Source organism: Rhinolophus sinicus, linkage group LG01, assembly GCF_036562045.2.
Source record: "Rhinolophus sinicus isolate RSC01 linkage group LG01, ASM3656204v1, whole genome shotgun sequence".
Classification (NCBI taxonomy): domain Eukaryota; kingdom Metazoa; phylum Chordata; class Mammalia; order Chiroptera; family Rhinolophidae; genus Rhinolophus; species Rhinolophus sinicus.
In genome coordinates, this window is record NC_133751.1 from 71,793,693 (window position 1) to 71,814,876 (window position 21,184).

At 36.5% G+C, this 21,184-nt stretch overlaps 1 non-coding gene across 1 annotated transcript; it reads left to right on the plus strand.

The window, feature by feature from the left end:
• Window positions 1-17,011: 17,011 nt before the first annotated feature.
• LOC141568123 (small nucleolar RNA U13) lies at window positions 17,012-17,116 on the plus strand. Its single transcript, XR_012491143.1, has one exon. It is a non-coding gene; the product is annotated as a small nucleolar RNA U13 (small nucleolar RNA).
• The last annotated feature ends 4,068 nt before the right edge of the window (window positions 17,117-21,184 follow it).

Genomic DNA, 21,184 nt, shown 5'->3' on the forward strand with positions numbered 1-21,184 from the left:
CCTTGTACATAGTTGGTGGGATTGCAGATTGATGCAGGCACTATGGAAAACAATACAGAATTTCCTCAAAAAATTAAAACTAGAACTACCATATGACCCAGCAATCCCACTCCTGGGTATTTATCAGAAGAAATCCAAAACACTAATTCGAAAAGTTATGTGCACCCTATGTGCACTTCAGTATTATTTACAATAGTCAAGATATGGAAGCAACCAAAATGTCCATCAATAGACGATTGGATAAAGAAGTGGTACACATATACAATGAAATACTACTTGGCCTTAAAAAAAATGAAATCTTATCATTTGCAACAACATGGATGGACCTAGAAGGTATTATGCTAAGTGAAACAAATCAGAGTAAGACAAATAACACATGATTTCACTTATTTGTGGAATCTAGAAAACAAAATAAATGAACAAACAAAAAAAAACAGACTCATCGATACACAGAAGAAACTAATGGTTGCTAGATGGGAGGGGGTTAGGAGACTGAGTGAAAAAGGAGAAGGGATTAAGAAGTACAAATTTGCAGTTTAGAATTAGAAAAGCATTTGCAGCCATTAAAAAATAATAATTGATGAAAATTTTAATTGAGAGTTTGATGGGCAATGTATTTATGAAGGAAACTGACTACCACGTAAATTTCAATGATGAATCACTAAAGTGGGACAACCAGAAAATATATGCTCCTTGGGGTGGCCGGTTAGCTCAGTTGGTTAGAGTGCAGTGCTCTTAACACAAGGTTGCCGGTTCAATCCCCACGTGGGCCACTGTGAGCTGCATCCTCCACAACTAGATTGAAACAACTACTTGACTAGGAGCTGATGGGTCCTGGAAAAACACAAATAAATAAAAGTTTTAAAAAAAGAAAAGAAAGACAAAAATATATGCTTCCTGACACGAAACACATGGAGCATCCAGTACCACTTACAAAGTTTCCTTTCCAAAAATGTTGAACGTAAATCTAATCAAAACTTTAGTGCTCACTCCAGTTTACTGTAAATACCAGGGATAGAATAATAATTTAAATGTCAGATCAGATAAACCGAGAATGTGGGGCATTCATAGGACAATAGATCCAGTTTCTGCAACAAGTTCAATGGCCAAAGACATTTTAAAAGACTAAAGACATAACAGCCTAATGCAATGGGTAGATTTCATTTGGTATTTGTTTGAATAAATCAACTTGTTAAAAAATTGTGTGAGACTGTGACATTTGACTATGGGTTGACTTTGGAAATATTATTACATTTGTTAAATGTGCTAATGACATTGTGGTTACATTTTTCAAAAATTTGTGTATTTAGAAATATATTCTAAATTACGTAGGAAAAATGACATGCCTGGGATGTGCTTTAACCTACTTTAGCAAAAAGGAAGAGAAGGAAAAGAAAAGGGGATAGAAGTGTGGCAAATTCTTGAAATTAGAGTCTAGGTGATCAAAATATGGAAGTTCACTATAGTATATCCTCTACTTTTATTGTACGTTTGAAGGTTTTTAAAATAAAAAATCATTCTGTACTGAGTCTACTCTTCCAATCCCATCCCTTCTCACAGAAAACTCTTCTTGCCATTTGTATCCAAAATGCCAGGCACACAGGACAATTCACTATTCCCTGCTTTTTGATACCTTGCACTTCCACATTATATTTCTGCTACCAATATTCCCTACAACCACCTCAAAAATTCCTAGAGACCCTTCAAAGCCCAGCTCACTCATTAGCCTACAGTTCCCCAAACATGCCAAGTGGCTCCTACTTCAGGCTTTTGTACTTCTGGTTTCCTTTGCCCAGTATCTTTTTCCTCTAGATAGTACGTTATCCTCATTTCATTCATGGATCCATTCAAATGTCATCTTATCAAAGTCTTCCCATGCCTCTACCCTCCTCCTTCCATGAACCTCTCTCTACCCTCCTATTCTGCCTTATTATAACCAATGAACATAGTATACACTTGTTTACTTATGTCTGTCACCCTCCACTAGACTGTCAGCTCCATGAGAGTGTGCTTGCTTGTTAACTATTTTCTCAGTCCCAAAACAGTTCCAGGAGCATAGCAAGAGCATAGTAAGTGTTGAATTAATGAATAAGTAAAATGCCATTCTTCTGTGGAGTTTTCCTTGCCTTTTTATCTGAGTTAAAGACTTCTTCCTTCCTGCTCTCCTGGCACTTTTATTTATCTCTACTTTGGCATCTACCATATTACAACATTTTGAAGTTAATTGTTAACATATTTCTACATGATTAATGTGAGGTTCATGAGGGTGGGATGGTGTTTTCTTCATCTTGATGACTGTGTACCAAGCACATTGCATTGAATAAAATGGAAAATTTCAGAACTTTGCCATTCTGTTTTCCTCCATCTTTAAGATTCTTTCTCAAGACACCAGCATTTGTAAGGAAATGGAAACGAGGTTTTGAGTTCTAAAAACACGACATGCAACTAATTACCATCTAGCACCTAAGAAAAGAAACATTGACTTAACCACAGTATTTTTTCCACTTACTGTATCCATGCTTCTCTCCTATATTATGTACTGAAGAAACAAGATATTAAAGGATGTGTGTGTTTATACATGTTTGTAAAAGAAAAGGAGAAGCCTGGAAAATATTTTGGCCTTAACTTTGAAGTTGATGATGTGCAAACCTCATGAGCCAGCATTTCTACTCTTGCATACCCACTCCTAGAAGAATTACAGCATACAGGTATTGGGCCATGCACAAATATATTCATGGCAGCATGGTCTGTAATAGCAAAAACTTGGAAAAATGAAAACTTTATCAACAGAAAAATGGATAAATTGGAAGTATCATATTCAGGGAATAAAATAATGTATATCAGTAACACTGAATGAACTTCAACTATACATAGTAATATAGACCAGTTGTTCCAAACTGGGGGCAACTGTTCCTCCAGGGAACAGTTGGCAATGTCTGGAGACATTTGTGATTCTCACTGCTGGGGAGCAAAGGTAGAGACAAGGGATGTGGCTAAACACCCTATAATACACAGAGGAACCCCTCATAACAAATAATTATCCAGCCCCCAAAGAATGTCCATAGTGCTGAGCCTCAGAAACTCTGACATAGATGAATGACAAAGACATACTAAGCAAAAACATACTGAGCAAAAAAAGCAGGTCATAGAAGAATCATATCTTATAAATCCCATATTATAATATCATTTACATAAAACTTTAGCAAATAGGCATAATTAAAAATAAATGTTTTAGAAACTCATATTGGTGTGGTAAAATTAGGAAGGAAAGCAAGGGAATAATAAATACCTGGAAGAGAATAAAAAGGATGCGATTAGGAAGGGATGCACAGGATCAGCAAAGATACTGAGAGCACTCTAGGTCTTTAGCTGGAAGATAAACACATGAGTGCATGTTTTATTATTCTCTTTTAGAGTTTATTATATACTGTATGTATTCTTTTGTATGTTTAATTATTACATAGTTTCTTAGAAGAGGGCAATATCAAGAGGAGGGCTCTAGAATAAACAAGAGATAATTAAGACAAGAAACATTTCCAAGATCTACTTGTGCAGGCTGTATCTACTTTGAGATAAATATATCTATCTTGCAAGTAGAATGATCATTTACATATTTCTATGTTATTTTTCCTTAAAAATGTTCCCTGCTTGTGGTGCAATAAATTTCTTTTTTTTTTCCTTTTTTTCTTTTTTTATTTGGCTATGTTGTTAGGTCTCTGGTAAGTAACACTTCTTATAATCTTGTCTTGCCAAAAAAAAAAAAAAAATTAAACTGAATACTGTTGTAATAATTAATACAGAGAAAATTTATGGGATGAAAGAACATGTCAACTATGTAACACAATCAGCAAATTCCTGTCTGTAGGAATCTCTACAGGATAAACAAATAGTTGTTGCCACAAATAATTTGCAAGGAAATAAAAAAAGAATGAAAGAGAAAAGAATAAAAAAAAAGATGAAGAGGAAGGACTTATAGATTAAGAGGGACATACAAAGCAGATCAACTAAGGAGTATCAACTTTATTTGTTCAAAAAATTTTATTTAAAAAAAGAGATAGGAGACTTCCGGGAAAATGGCGGCAAGAGGTGAGCCTCTGTAAAGCTCCCCTGGAATTTACGAAGAGTCGAACAACAAAAACTCCACGGAGGACTCCCTGCACGGCGGACAGGCAGGACGAGGAGGCCCACTGCCGACTGAAATCACCTACAGGTGGGAGATTCGCACGAGTGGAGGGAGGAGGAAAGGGAGAGGTGCGCGGAGACGGAGCCGCGCGGGCGCAGGACGCAGACCTCGCTCGGTGCGCCGGGCTCGCTGCTTCCCGGAGCTATCGCAGCTGCGGGTGGGGGAAGAACTCAGACTGCTAGGGCTCCGCCAGGGCTCCACAGGGCTGAGGGGACAGCATATAACACGGCTAAACCCAGCGCTCACGGCAGAGACATCGGAGAGAAGACTGACGGAAGAAGGCTGAAAACGGTGGTTTGGGCCCGCACTGCCGAGCAGAGAGCGGAGCCTTGGGCACTGGGACTGGCCGCCCCCTCCCTCCCCTCCCAGAGCTCGCCCCGCCCCCACCTGCCCGGTGCTGGAAGCGAAACAGTAGCAGTGTCAGATCAAAACAACAAAAAGTTTGCTGTTTTGAGAACTGTGGGCCGCAGGCACGGATTCGCAGCCCGACTGGTTCCGGCAGGGTGGGGGGAGCTGTGGAGGCGGGACCGGCTGTGGTGGTGGTCGCCGCCATTGCTCTGGGCCACCTCTCACAACTCACCCAGCCCCTGACCCCACCTATCTGGGCGGATCCCTGCAGGAGTAAACAGAACTGCTGAAATATACGGGCTCTGAATCAGGAGCTGGAAGAGCTTTGGAACATCAAAAGCTCTCCGCATACCCACCGGGACACTGCGCCCTGTGACCTAGACGAACTATTAACAGAGGAGAAGCCCATCTCCTAGGGAATCCCCCCATTGTGTGAGAAGTTGGAATAGTGCAGAGAAAACATAGCACTACCGTGTAGGAGAAGAAAAATAAGTTGCAGTTGGAGAAATAATAAAACATTCTACCAACAAGTACTGGCAAACAAAAGAAAGACCGCTTTCTATCAACCTGTTGCAGAAGTCACTCCTGTAGATGTCTAGGAAGAGAAATAGTAAACCAGTAATCGCCATGAATAACCAAGGCAACAAGATAGCTCAGAAAGAAAGTGAAAAATCTCCAGAGAAGGCACTTAAAGATACAGAAATATGTGACTTAAATGACAGAGAATTCAAGATTGCAGTTCTGAAAAAACTCAACGAGATACAAGAAAACACAGATAGGCAGTTAAATGAACTCAGAAACTCAATCAAAGAACAGCATGAGCATTTTACGAAAGAGATTGAAATCTTAAAAAAGAACCAAATAGAATTTCTGGAGATTAAGAACTCAACAGAAGAAATTAAGAATGAAATAACCAGCTTAGGTAGTAGAGTTGACCAGATGGAGCAAAGAATCAGTGACATCGAAGATAGAAACCTGGAAATGACACAAATAGAAGAAGAAAGAGACTTGAGACTTAAAAGAAATGAAAGAACTTACAAGAACTTTCTGACTCCATCAGAAAGAGCAATATAAGAATAATGGGCATACCAGAAGGAGAAGAAAGAGAGAAGGAACAGAGAATATATTCAAACAAATTGTCGATGAGAACTTCCCAAATTTGTGGACAGAACTGGACCCTCGAATCCAAGAAGCAAATAGAACACCTAGTTACCTCAATCCCAACAGACCTTCTCCAAGGCACATTGTATTGAAGCTGTCTAAAATCAACGACAAAGAAAGAATCCTCAAGGCAGCCAGGGAAAAGAAGACGGTAACTTACAAAGGAAAGCCCATTAGATTATCATCAGATTTTTCAGCAGAAACTCTACAAGCCAGGAGGGAGGGGAACCAAATATTCAAACTATTGAAAGAGAGAAACCATGAGCCAAGAATAATATATCCAGCAAAGATATCCTTTAGATATGAAGGAGGAATAAAGACCTTTCCAGACATACAGAAGCTGAGGGAATTTTCTAATACACGACCTGCACTACAAGAAATACTAAAGGAGGCTATTCGACCACCATCAACAGGGACAATTTGTGGCAACCAAAACTCAAAAAGGGGCAGAGTAAAGGCCTGAACCGGAATATGGGAATGGAGAAAGTAAGCGTGCTGAAGAAAATGGAATACTCTAAATATCAAACTTTCTTTTACATAAACTTAAGGGTAACCACTCAAAATAAATCCAGAATTGAAATATATACTGAAATAAAAGAAGAAACAGAGGGAAACATCATAGAATACCACCACACAGAAATAATAGACAACAACAAAAAGGCAAAGAAACAATGGAGACACAGCCTTACCAGAAAACTAAAGATAGAATGACAGGAAATCCTCACATATCAATAATCACCCTAAATGTAAATGGACTGAACTCACCAATAAAAAGGCACAGAGTAGCAGATTGGATCAAAAAACTAAACCCAACCATATGCTGTCTCCAAGAGACACATCTCAGCTACAAGGACAAGCATAGACTCAAAGTGAAAGGGTGGAAATTGACACTCCAAGCAAATGGTACCCAGAGAAAATCAGGTGTAGCCATAATGATATCAGATGAAACAGACTTCAAGGTGAAAAAGATAACAAGAGACAAAGATGGACATTTCATAATGGTGAAGGGACTGTACAACAAGAAGACATAACAGTCATCAATATTTATGCCCCCAATCAGGGAGCACCGAAATACACCAAGCAACTACTAACAGAACTAAAGGGAGAAATTGACCAAAACACAATTATACTAGGGGACTTAAATACATCATTGACAGCTATGGATAGATCATCCAAACAGAAAATAAATAACGAAATAGTAGCCCTAAATGACACATTAGATGAAATGGACATAATTGACATTTATAGAGCACTTCATCCTAAAACATCAGACTATACATTCTTTTCTAGTGTACATGGAACATTCTCAAGGATAGACCATATATTGGGACATAAAATCAGTCTCAACAAATTTAAGAAGATTGAAATCATACCATGCATATTCTCTGATCACAAGGCTTTGAAATTGGATATCAACTGTAAAAAGAAAGCGGAAAAACACAAATACATGGAGATTAAACAACATACTTTTAAAGAAGGACTGGGTCAAAGAAGAAATTAGAGGAGAGATCAAAAGATACATAGAAACAAATGACAATGAAAATACATCCTACCAAAATTTTTGGGATGCAGCGAAAGCAGTTTTAAGAGGGAAATTTATCTCATTACAGGCCTATCTCAAGAAACAAGAAAACTCCCAAATAAATAACCTCATGTTACACCTTAAAGAACTAGAAAAAGAAGAACAAGTAAAACCCAAGGTCAGCAGAAGAAAGGAAATAACAAAAATTAGAGCAGAACTAAATGAAATAGAGAACAAAAAGACAATAGAAAAATTAATATGACAAAGAGCTGGTTCTTTGAAAAGATTAACAAAATTGACAAACCCTTGGCTAGACTTACTAAGATAAAAGAGAGAAGACACTGATTAACAAAATCAGAAACGTAAAAGGGAAGTTATCACGGACACCACAGAAATACAAAGGATCATCCAAGAATACTATGAAGGACTATATGCCACCAAATTCAACAACCTAGAAGAAATGGACAAGTTCTTAGAAACATATAGCCTTCCAAGGCTGAACCATGAAGAACTGGAAAATCTAAACAGACCGATCACCAGTAATGAAATTGAATCAGTCATCCAAAACCTTCCCAAAAGCAAAAGTCCGGGACCAGATGGCTTCACTAGTGAATTCTACCAAACCTTCAAAGAGGATCTAATACCAATTCTGCACAAACTCTTCCAAAAAATTGAAGAAGAGACAGTACTCCCTAACTCATTTTATGAGGCCAACATTACCCTGATACCAAAACCTGGTAAGGACAGCACAAAAAAAAGAAAACTACAGACCAATATCTCTAATGAATACCAATGCAAAAATCCTAAATAAAATTCTAGCAAATCGAATACAACAATGCATTAAAAAGATTATTCATCACGACCAAGTGGGGTTCATCCCCGGGGCACAAGGATGGTTCAACATACGAAAATCCATCAATGTGATACATCACATAAACAAAATAAAGGACAAAAATCATATGATTATATCAATTGATGCAGAAAAAGCATTTGACAAGATACAACATCCATTTATGATTAAAACACTTAATAAAATGGGTATAGAAGGAAAATACCTTAACATAATAAAGGCCATATATGACAAGCCCTCTGCTAATCTCATAATTAATGGAGAAAAACTGAAGCCCTTTGCTCTACGTTCAGGAACACGACAGGGATGTCCCCTATCACCTCTGCTTTTCAACATAGTGTTGGAAGTCCTTGCCAGAGCAATCAGGCAAGAGAAAGAAATAAAAGGCATCCAAATTGGGAATGAAGAAGTTAAATTATCACTCTTTGCAGATGACATGATGCTATATATAGAAAACCCTAAAGACTCCACCAAAAAGCTATTAGAAACAATCAACAAATACAGTAAAGTTGCCAGCTACAAAATCAATGCACAAAAGTCCATTGCCTTCCTATATACTAACAATGAAATCTCAGAAAAAGAAATACAAAAAACAATTCCTTTTGCAATTGCAGCAAAAAGAATAAAATACCTAGGAATAAACTTAACCAAGGATGTGAAAGACCTATATGCTGAAAACTATAAGACATTTTTGAAAGAAATTGAAGAAGACACAAAGAAATGGAAAGACATTCCGTGCTCATGGATTGGAAGAATCAACATAGTTAAAATGGCCATATTACCCAAAGCAATATACAGATTCAATGCAATCCCCATCAAAATCCCAATGGCATATTTTAAAGAAATAGAACAAAAAATCATCAGATTTGTTTGGAACCACAAAAGACCCCGAATAGCCAAAGCAATCTTCAGAAAAAAGAACAATAATGGAGGTATCACACTTCCTGACTTTGGCTTGTACTACAGGGCTACAATAATCAAAACAGCATGGTATTGGCAGAAAAACAGACACATAGACCAATGGAATTAATTGAGAACCCAGAAATAAAACCACATAAACATGGACAGATAATTTTTGACAAAGAGGCTAAAAACATACAAAGGAGGAAAGACAGCCTCTTCAATAAATGGTGCTGGGAGAATTGGATAACCACGTGCAAAAGAATGAAACTGGACTGCTATTTGTCACCATGTACCAAAGTTAATTCAAAATGGATCAAAGACTTAAGCATAAGACCTGACACAATAAACTGCATAGAAGAAAACATAGGTACTAAACTTATGGACCTTGGGTTCAAAGAGCATTTTATGAACTTGACTCCAAAGGCAATGGAAGTAAAAGCTAAAATAAACGAATGGGACTATATGAAACTTAAAAGCTTCTGCACAGCAAAAGAAACCATTGACAAAATAAAGAGGCCACCAACTGAATGGGAGAAGATTTTTGCAAACAGTGCCTCCGATAAGGGGCTAGTATCCAGAATATACAAGGAACTCATGCAACTCAACAACAAAAAAACAAACAACCCAATTGAAAAATGGGCAGAGGACTTGAAGAGACATTTCTCCAAAGAGGACATACAAATGGCAAATAGACATATGAAAAAATGCTCAACATCACTAATCATCAGAGAAATGCAAATCAAAACCACAATGAGATATCACCTCACCCCAGTCAGAATGGCTATCATCAACAAGACAAATAATAACAAATGTTGGAGAGGCTGTGGAGAAAAAGGAACCCTCATACACTGTTGGTGGGAATGCAGACTGGTGCAGCCATTGTGGAAGGCAGTGTGGAGGTTCCTCAAAGAATTACGAATAGAATTGCCATATGACCCAGCAATCCCTCTCCTGGGTATCTACCCAAAAAATCTGAAAACATTTAGAGATAAAGACACGTGTGCTCCAATGTTCATTGCAGCTTTGTTTACGGTGGCCAAGACATGGAAACAACCAAAATGTCCTTCGATAGATGAATGGATAAAGAAGTTGTGGTATATATACTCAATGGAATACTATTCGGCAGTAAGAAAAGATGATATAGGAACATTTGTGACAACATGGATGGATCTTGAGAGAGTAATGCTGAGCGAAACAAGTCAGACAGAAAAAGCAGAGAACCATGTGATTTCACTGATATGTGGTATATAAACCAAAAACAACAAAAGAACAAGACAAACAAATGAGAAACAGAAACTCATAGACACAGACAATAGTTTAGTGGTTGCCAGAGGGTAAGGGGGGCGGGGGGTGGGGGGTGGGAGATGAGGGTAAGGGGGATCGAATATATGGTGATGGAAGGAGAACTGACTCTGGGTGATGAACACACCATGGGATTTATAGATGATGTAATACAGAATTGTACACCTGAAATCTATGTAATTTTACTAACAATTGTCACCCCAATAAATTTAATTTAAAAAAAAATTTAAAAAATAAGAGAGATAAAGAAAAAGGAAATTTTAAATATTCACTAGATAAGTTATTACCTTAAGAAAATATTGTCAATTCTTTATTAGTAATAATGGTAATTTTTTAATGAATGCTTATATTTATGAATGAATTTTTTATCTGGAATTTGTTTTAAAATAACCTAGAATAAAACAAGATGGACATAAATTAATAAGTGTTGAAAATAGAGGATGGATACATGAGTCATCCTGTGTGGCTGGCATTTGGGTTTGTACATATATTTGTGAAATTTTATAACTAAAATGGCTTTTTAATTACCTATTTGTCTGAAAGTATCTTTGCACACACACCTGCCAACCAAAGAGAATGGAAAGGTTTAGCTAATCTGACCTAGAAAGACTAAAGTGATTAGTAGCAACTTTGACCAAATAAAAGTGAAAGTCAATTTTATCAAATATCCGGAATGATTGTATAAAAAACAAACTTTTTCTTCTCTCTCACTCCCCAAGTAATTGAAAAAAAAAAAGGAAACTTGTCTTCCCTGTTGAAATTGCTATAACAATGGAATGGAATGGAATAGAAAGTAGCACATATAATGTAATAGAATATAACAGGATAAAAATCCTGTCACTTAAGTCTCGTGGCTTTCAAAGCAACCTACATATATCCTAATGCAAATATTCAGACCATGTTTAAAATAAAATCCAGCTGATGCATGAGAAACTGGGAAGGGGAACAAGATAAAAGATGGTTATCTGTTAATATTTAGCCTTATGTTTTATTTTTATAATTTATTTGTTTGTATATATATGGAGGGAGTTGGTTAGGGAATGTGTTTTTTATTACTGTTAATAAAAATAAATCTTTTTTTTTTTAAAGTAACTCTTCTCTTTTTGAGCACTGTTTTATAGACAATGCACAGAATCCTGCTTTAGAAATATCCCCAAGTTTAGCCACTCGCACCACTACCTATCAGAGGAATGACAGAGTGCCTAAATCACATGTGTACCTGATAATGGTGACAGATAATGAATTAGTGCCTTTCATTCCAGAGGCATCATTAACTTTACGACAAGCTATAGTGGTCCAAGCCATGCTGAACCCTTCCAGAGAAATTATGTCAACTTTGTGAGCCTGATGATAAGAAACAGTTTCCTTGGGCTTTGAAAGTGTACTGTGGTCTACGGCCATACCACCCTGAAAGCACCCAATCTCGTCTGAAAGAGTACTGTGGATTGAAAACCTTTCAAAGAAACACACAGACTCCTCTCTCTTACGGTAAATCAATATTAGTTTTTCAACCCAGTAACCATCCTTCCTTCTTCTAGTAAAAGCAGCTCAATTGTTGTTTGGCAAACCACCTTCTTTACAATGAAATCCATGAGGTTTGAGTAAGGATGAACGCGATCCCCTCTCTGGCTCTGGGCCCAACTAAAACAATTAGTCAGAGAGATTGACTGTGGATTAGCTGTGAAAGAAGCGTGAAATATAAACCCTGTCAAAGAGTGTCATCCTTAGGACTCTTGAAAATGGAGCATTTGGGTGGCCAGTTGGTTCATTCGGTTAGAGCACAGTGCTCTTAACAACAAGGTTGCCGGCGATCCCCACATGGGCCGCTGTGAGCTGCGCCCTCCGCAACTAGATTGAAAGGACTACTTGACTTGGAGCTGAGAGTCCTGGAAGAACACACTTAAAATAAATAAAAATTTTAAAAAGTGAAAAAAAGTGAAGGAAAAAAATTTTTAATTAAAAAAGAAAGAAAGAAAATGAGCACTGATTGAATTTTATCTCGCTTGCCAGTACCCATTTTTTTTTTTTTTTTTCACTTTGTAGGAAGATCTTGCCTGATAAAGAGACCAATGCAAAGTGATACAAAGCCTAGGAAAAGAAAAAGGCTTAATGGCATTGTGTGATGCTCTGAACCAAATGTGGCCTTTCTTTTCTTGTTTAAGTTAGAGTTGATGTGAAAGCAAAACATTGGTTGCCAAAGATGCCACGCATCCTAACCCCCAGGACTTGTGAACACATTACCTTACACAAAAGTGACTTTTCAGATGTGAATAAGTTAATCATCTTGACAATGGGAGACTATCCTGGATTATGCATATAGGCCTCATGTATTCACAAGAGTCCTTATAAGAGGGAGGCAGGAAGGTCAGGGTCAGAGATAGGAGAAACAGAGGTAGGAGTGATTTGTAGCCACAAACCAAGGAATGCAAGCAGCCTCTAAAATCTAGAAAAGACAATGAAACCAATTCTTCTTGGAGCATCCAAAAAGAATACAACCCTCCTGATGCCTTGATTTTAGCCAAGGATTAACTTTTGAACTTCTGACCTCCAGAACTATAAGAGAAGAATTTTGTGGTGCTTTAAACTGCTAAATTTGTGATAATTTGTTACAGAAGCAGTAGAAAAGAAAGCAGTTGGCTTTCTGACACATGACCGAAAGTCTCCTAATCCTACAAATAATACCAGTTACACCGTAAATAGATCAATCTCCTGGATAAATCTCTCCACTTACCAAAAAACACAGAGCTGCTGAAGTTTTTGAAAACATGAATCCAGTTTTAAATTTGATTTTAAAATGAAACAAATGTTAACTTTAAATGGTATAATCATTTTGAATATATTTCACTACCACAGAACAACTGTTCATCCAAACAAAATAAAGATGTTGTTATTGGAATAAACATAGATTTTCTGCAGATCTCTTAAATGTCTACATTGATAATTGCCACAAAGTCAAAGGTAGAGAAGAAAATTTCCATGGGGCATTTCCCAAAAATGTTCAGTTGAAAAAAATGTTATAAGAGTGTGACATGAATCAAGGACACGAATTTAACAACAAATGACCTCAAGGTCGACTCCTGCTTTTCTTTTATGTTGAACTGCTCTCAAAGAAAAGTAAGCCACATTTTTAGAGTAGAAGGAGGCAGGTATTGGGAATTTGAAAACAGTCTGAAAATGTAAGAAATACAAAAGAAAAAATCAATATGGATTCATGGCTAGAAGGGAAGAGAGAGGTAATCAGAGGGAAAAGGACAGGAGTTGTGCACCTTGAAACCCTGAGCATGAGTCCTCCACTTGACCATTTGTCCTCTTCCTAATCTCCTATCTCAAACTTAAAGAGGAAAAAAAGAAAACAAGACCAAGAGGTGAAAAAGAAGAAAATGGCATGATAGAGGGTAATTCTTTAATTATTTTCAATCATTCCAATTTGGACAAGGGTGCCCTATCTGAAGCATTTACTTGGTTGACAGGAAAAAGTGAAAAAGCAAACATAAAATTGAAAGTAGAAGCATAAAACAAAAGTTAATTTCCTCATGCAGTCTAGAAACAAGGAATCTAAAAATAAAAATCTATAAATGTTATTGTATTTATTTATACTATTTGATGTGCTAGCCCAGGTTCTGGGGACATGTGTGGTGAAAGGTTGGGATCAGGGAGTGGACAGGCTAATCCTTCTCTGGAAGAAGCTTACATTCAAGTGGATCATGGATTTAAAAAAAGATAATACCACTACTTTTTCTCTCCCCTTGCCCTATCCTCTTCTCTTTTCACCACATCCACACATATAATTTAAATTGAGGAGAACTATTAAACAGTCAAGGTCAATGCCTGATAGAAATAGAGTTTGTAGATAATAACAGTTCTCAATTAATCAACAGATTTTTTTTTGTTTGTTCGTTTCTCCTAGGTAAACATGCTAAGAAGTTTACACAATTGTATTTGAATAAATTGTTGTGTAATTATGTGCTAATATAACTTCAATAAGAGCAAGGACCTCATCAATCTTATTCACTGTGGCATATCCAGCACCGAGACAGTGTCTGACACATAATAGTTGCTCAATAAACAGAAACTAAATAAAACAGAAAATACAAAGACGTCAAGGATTATCAATTATTATCACGAAGAAAAGACTAAAAAAAAAAAAAAGAATTGAAAGACATAATACCAATTAAAAAATGATATAGATAATGTTTACGTTGCGCTAAGAGAGGAGAGAATTCTGTTCTACATCTACAATGCAAGTGTTTAGTAGCCTCTCCTCTACAATGCATGTTAACCTAGCAACTGTTCTCACTTGCGCCTAGAAAGGGAGTATTGCTGGTATGTCAGTGTCTAGAACTGCACCACCCAATACAGTAGTCACTTGCCACATACGACTGTTTAAATTAAATTATATTTAAAATTCAGTTACTCATTTTCATTAGCCAACATCTCAAGTGCTCAATAGTCACATTAATCTAATGGCTACCATATCTAACCGTAAAGATATAGAATGTTTCCATCATCACAGAAAATTCTATTGGATAGCTCTGTTCCACACCATGCTGCATTAAAATACACAAGTAGCCAGAATTTTATGAGAGAAATAAGACACAGCATGCTCGCATGCACACACATACACACAAGATACAAAAATTGCTCTGCATCACAGCATGTAGAGGAGCCAATTCAGTTTTGTTTCTCATAAATCTCACTTCCTTCCAAATATTTTCATTTAAGTTAGTACCGATAATTGTGTAATTAACACACATAGGTCTAGCAACCACTGGGAAACCCTAGCACCATTTGATGTTATCAGCTACTTATTTTTAGCTAGTCTTTCAAAGCCCAATGCTACCTTATTAAGCGATATGTGCCAAATCCTGACATTTGCAGACTTGCACATTTCTCTTACGGGCACTGTTTGAAAACCTTGTAGCTAGTTGATATTCACCTTTAGAATTAGCTGTGCGCTGGAATTTAGTAACACATATTACGCCACAACTACCAAGGCAAATTTGCATTTTATTTCTAGGTGCCCATAGAAGCATTTTTACCCACACCGGCAAGTCTCTAATGTAAAACTATTCCCTAGACTCTGCACTTCATGAGGTTACCTAATAGAGATTGATTCACCAATTAGATGAAATCTGCATTTTCTTAAATCAAAAGACAAGCTGACTGAGGTTTATTTTGCTGGAAATCCCTTGTTTAATTATGAAATGTGAGGCATAAACAGAGTAAACACCATTGCATGATGACTAATTACAAAAACGAATGATTTTATGATAAAATTACAGGTTGATTAAAAACCTCACTGGAATGAAAAACAAAACAAAGCTTAAAGTATACGGAATATAATACACCAACTTGTGTATATGTCCCTATGTGTACTATAACATCAAGAATTTGATAGCTGCATTTGTTTACTGCTGACCCTGAGAATACAGCTGCCAAAAAGGGCCCCTCCTGGTTGATTAGGATCAAATTCTTAACCAAAGACTAGCAGCCATTGTTTGCAGAGTTAACTTATGCAGAGTGCATTTCAGTGGAAAGCCACAGTCTGGGGTGCCAAGACTCCTGCACTGTGTTCCTGCCATCTGAGTCACCGCTTATAAGAAAGCTTCTAGAATGGGAAGTTGACCAGTAGGACTGAGATTTCCCCCATCCAATCAGCACTACACAGCTATCTATAGCTTCATTTGCAGCTTCACTAACCAATCAGAGAAGCTCCATTCTGACCAGTCAGGATGATGCTATTTGGATCAATCAAGTTGAGAATTTGGAATCCTTATTTGCATAGAAATGAACCAATCAGGGACCAGGGGCCAGAACTTCTCTCTATGTAAGTCAGCCTCCCCTCTGCCTTGGTGGAGCGCACTTTCAATTTCCATCAAAGATGTTTCCCTGTTTAGAGTGGCAACATTGTCTGGGAGCTTAGACATTGGCTGAGCTGCAACACTGGAGTGGAGCTGTCTCACCAGACTAAGCTGTAACACCAAGGCTGCCTCTCCTGGTCTGATTCACAGGTGTGCTTTTTAACAGCTGTACTGTACCATAATTGAGCTATATCACAGCTGTGCTATTCCACAGACAAGCTGTGTCACAACTGAGCTGTTTGCACTAAATAAAGTCTCTTTCCCCTCACTGCACCCCAAATTATAGACTCCTATTAGTATTGAACTGGCAACCACAACCTTCAGTTGACATTATAAAAGAAAAGATGGACAGACTAAGTAAATTTGGAAATATAGTTGTACCCTGAACAAATGCAAGGGTTACAGAGACCAACCCTCTGTTCAGTCAAAAATCCACGTATAACTTTTACTTCCCCAAAACTTAACTACCAACAACCTACTGTTGACAGGATGCCTTACCGATAACATAAACAGTTGATTAACAAATGTTTTGTATGTTATATGTGTTATATATATACTGTATTCTTACACTAAAGTAAGATGGAGAAAGGAAATGATGTTATTTAATAAAATCATAAGGAAAATACATTTACAGTATTTATTGAAAAAAAATTTGCATATAAGTGAACCCACACAATTCACACCTGTGTTGTTTTAGGGTCAACTGTACTTGCATATTCTCTTTGCTTTAGTTAAATTATCCCTACAGTGCTTACCAGTGATTTCCCCTCTTCTTGATAAGTATTATATAGGACCAAGGAGACAAACTTGGGAAAGGATATGACTTCGGAGAAAGTAGCACCAAATAATTTACAAACTGCCCAAATTAAAAACAGCAGACGATCCTTTTGTAGCTCATAAAGTGTGATGATTGGGTGCTCATGCTTTTGCATGAGATGTACCTCCCACAAACCTTGTTACGGCATCCGTACATTACCCGTCTAACATGAAAAAAAAAAAAAAAAAGAAAAACAGCAGACAAGAGAGAATTCTAATCATGCAAGAGGTCAGTATCTCTTTTGCAAACACGGACATTAAAGGAGTTCCATAGGGATTAGCAAATCCTGGACTGTTAAATATTGTCCTGAAAAACCTAAACATCTCATTTTGCAGAAGGAGCACCAAGTAGCAGCTCGTAAGACACAAAAGATCATATTTCAAATGGACAATGTAATAAATGACTTGATAAAAGTTTTTCATGCCTTACGAATTTTGATGATAGAAGTCACATTTGATTAGATAGGTGGTGTCCATTGTGAAAAGCAGCTTAAATAGGGAGAAATGTCCTGTTACTGACAAACTGTCACTTAGATTTATTTAGAATCTCATCCATGTTTAAGGATCTCTCCTCAGGGTACAAATTAACTGTTTTATAAAGTCCTCCCCAAAATGCTTCAAATACTTGAAGGAAGCTCCACTGTATCATTACTGGAGGCAAAAAGCAACTTTACTAAATCATTTTCTAAAAGTTTTACTTTGCATTTCTACCAAGAGGTGGAAGCAAGAACTTTCCCCCAAAGTTTGTTGTTAAAATACAGATCATGGGGCCGGCCCAGTGGCTCAGACGGTTGGAGCTCCGTGCTCCTAACGCCGAAGGCTGCCAATTGGAATCGCACATGGGCCAGTGGGCTCTCAACCACAAGGTTGCCTGTTTGATTCCTCGACTCCCACAAGGGATGGTGGTCTCCACCCCATGCAACTAAGATTGAACACGGCACCTTGAGCTGAGCTGCCACTGAGCTCCCAGATGGCTCAGTTGGTTGGAGCACGTCCTCTCAACCACAAGGTTGCCAGCAAAGGGATGGTAGGCTGTGCTCCCTGCAACTAACATTGACAACTGGATCTGGAGCTGAGTTGTGCTCTCCACAACTGAAATTGAAAGGACAATAACTTGACTTGGAAAAAGTCCTGGAAGTACACACTGTTCCCCAATAAAGTCCTGTTCCCCTTACCCCCCCCCAAAAAAAAAAAAAATACAGATCATGAAATTTTACCAGCAATGGACTTACTTAGATAGCAGGGGAAAATAACTAGAGCTACCCCATCCAATATTTGAGACTAATTTAAATAACATTACTGACATATAATGAAAATTTAGTATTTTATGCTTAACCACTAAAACCAGTCACAAAATTAATAACTACCATTCATTCATTGAGCAGTCAGTTTATGCCCAGCACTAGATTAAGTGCATTACAAGTGTAATTAATGGCTGTATTAGATAGGCATTATTATTGCAATGTTCAGATGAAAATATTGAGACTCAGAGAGTTTAAAACATATAGCAATGTCAAGTCATTAAGAACTAGCAGAGATGGGATTTACAATACAGTCAAATCCTGACTCTAAAATTTGTATATTTCTAAATTCTTCGCAAATTGTCCACAGTACACATTTACACAATTTTCTTATCTGAGAGAAAAATAGATTTTTATTTCCCAGTCTCCTTACTTTTAAAATGGCATTGGTACTATCTTCTTTGATTGAATCACATTATTGTTGTAAGATAAAATTGAAGTAGATCAGTCAACCTGCTTTGAAAATTAAGTTTCTTGTAGATCCTATGAAGGTCACTTCAAGTTTCCTCCAGAAACAGGTAACATTAGTCACCTCCAGGAGGGAACCAGCGTGATGGTAGAAAAGGGCATGGGAGAGAATTTTCATTACATGCCCTTTTACTCTTCTGAACCATGTAACTGCATGAACTAATCAAATAAATAAAATTTAATTAAAAATAATCTCGAATTATCCATGTAGTAACGGAATTTTTTATTATAGTTCAAAAATTCAGTATGAATTCAGTTCAGCTTAATATAGTTACAGATGGTGACATACAGAAATATTTATAGATATGTGTATATACACAAGCTAATATACACACGTATATTTTTTGCTCTGCCAACTTAAAGGACCTAAAAAATTAAAGATACCCCTGTAGAAATAAATATACCTAGTACCAAGATCTTTGTTTCTAATACTCTTTTCCAATAAAAGGAACCAGGGCTCCTTCAAGAAATGGCTGGTTCTAAGACAGGGGCAAGATATATAGAATATGAGCCTGGAGCATTTTGTAGTATCAGAAAATAAGGAACTACTCAAAAAAAACAAAAAAAAACAAAAAAACCAGAAAGCCACATTGATGGGTGTATGTCAGATGAGCACAGGAGCCACTAAATGAGCTCCCAATGGCCAAAGCTGGAAATATTTTAAGCAAGAAAATAAAGTAGTGTTGGGTTATAACCCAAAGTATAAAATAAATATCTATGAGTCCATAGTAATGTAAATAAATGACTGAATAAATTAATAAATGAAGGAGAAGAGACTAATTTCCTGAGCAGAAAAATTCCAAATAACTTATGTAGATAGATACTTTGCCTTTGAGGAGGGGAAATATACCTTCCCTTTTCTTAGGTGAGGAATGCAAATAGTGGCTTCCTTCCAAAGAGTGCAGTATGCAGGTACAGGAGAAAGAATAACTTTTCAGTGGAAAAATCTGACAAACAAACAGTACCTCAGCCAGGTAACCAAAGTCAACATCAACAGTCATAAATCCTGTTGATAGCATGTACCTTTGACATGATGAGATGAAAATGAAACTTTAATTCTGCAGTCTTCCTCCCAATAACCCATACCCATACATAGAAGAATAGTGAGCAAGAAAAATGGTAAATATAAAAGACATTTTATTTTATTTTTTAAATATCGTAAAAGATGATTGACAATTTAAAGCAAAAATAAAGTTTAGTAGAGGATTTATGTCATATTTAAAAGTAAAATGTATGAAAATAACAAAAATGCCAAAAAATATACTGTTTTAGAGTACATGCTAAGAAGAAGTATATATTTTAGACGAAGTGGTATAATATTACTTGAAGTTCAGACTGTGTCAACTTAAGACATAAACTATAAACCATAAAGAAATCACTAAAAAAATCTATAGAGTCAATATAATCTCAATCAACATAAAAGCAAGAACTTGTGGAAACTGACAGGTTGATTTTTATATGGAAAAACAAAAAAAGTTACAATATCCAAAATAATTTTGTAAAAAGAATAACAAAGTTACAGAACTTAATTATCTCATTTAAAACTTACTATAGCAATTAAGGTAGTAATATTTACATAGAGACATAGATCAATAGTATAGAATACAAAGGCTTAAAAGAGACACAAAAATATATGGTCAAAAAAAGTAGATAGATAGATAGATAGATAGATAGATAGATAGATAGATAGATAGATAGAGTCAATTCACTTACTACAAAGACACAAAAAAATTCAATGGGAAAAGATAATCTTTTCAACAAATAGAGCTGGAACAATTAGAAAGTCATATGGACAGAAAGTGGTGGGGGGAAGGAGGAAGGAAATAATGAAGAAAGGAAGGAAATCTAATCATTTCCTTATTTCTTCAAACCATATACAAAAATTGCTAATCATTTTCTCAAACCACATACATATTGTTTTCTCAAAACCATATATAAAGCTATTAAATATAAATATCTGTTATATTTGTCTTTATGTTTAAACATGTTAAACATATAAAGCTCACTATAGATCTACTGTGTGATCCAGCCATTTCAAGAGAATTAAATTATATATTCATATTAGGATGTGTACACAAATTGTACAAAGACTTGTACTCATTCATAGTAACTTTGTAATAGTCCCAAACTAGAAAAAAAAAAATGCCCATCAATAGGTGAATGGGCAAATTGTGGTAAATCAACACAATAGAATACTGCACAGCTAAAAAAAAAAATGAACTATTAATATGCCCAACAACATGGATGAATCTCAAAATAATTATACTAAGTGAAAGAAGCCAAATCCCTCCAAAAAAATAAATAAATACACACTGTATAATTCCACTTATATAAAATTCTAGAAAAACATCAAAACTAATCTACAAGGTGAGAAAGAAGTGGTTTCCTGTGGGTGTGCAGAGACAAAGTGAGGGAGGTTGAATTTAAGAAAGACAAGGAAACTTGGGGTTGGTAAAAATGTTCCTTTTA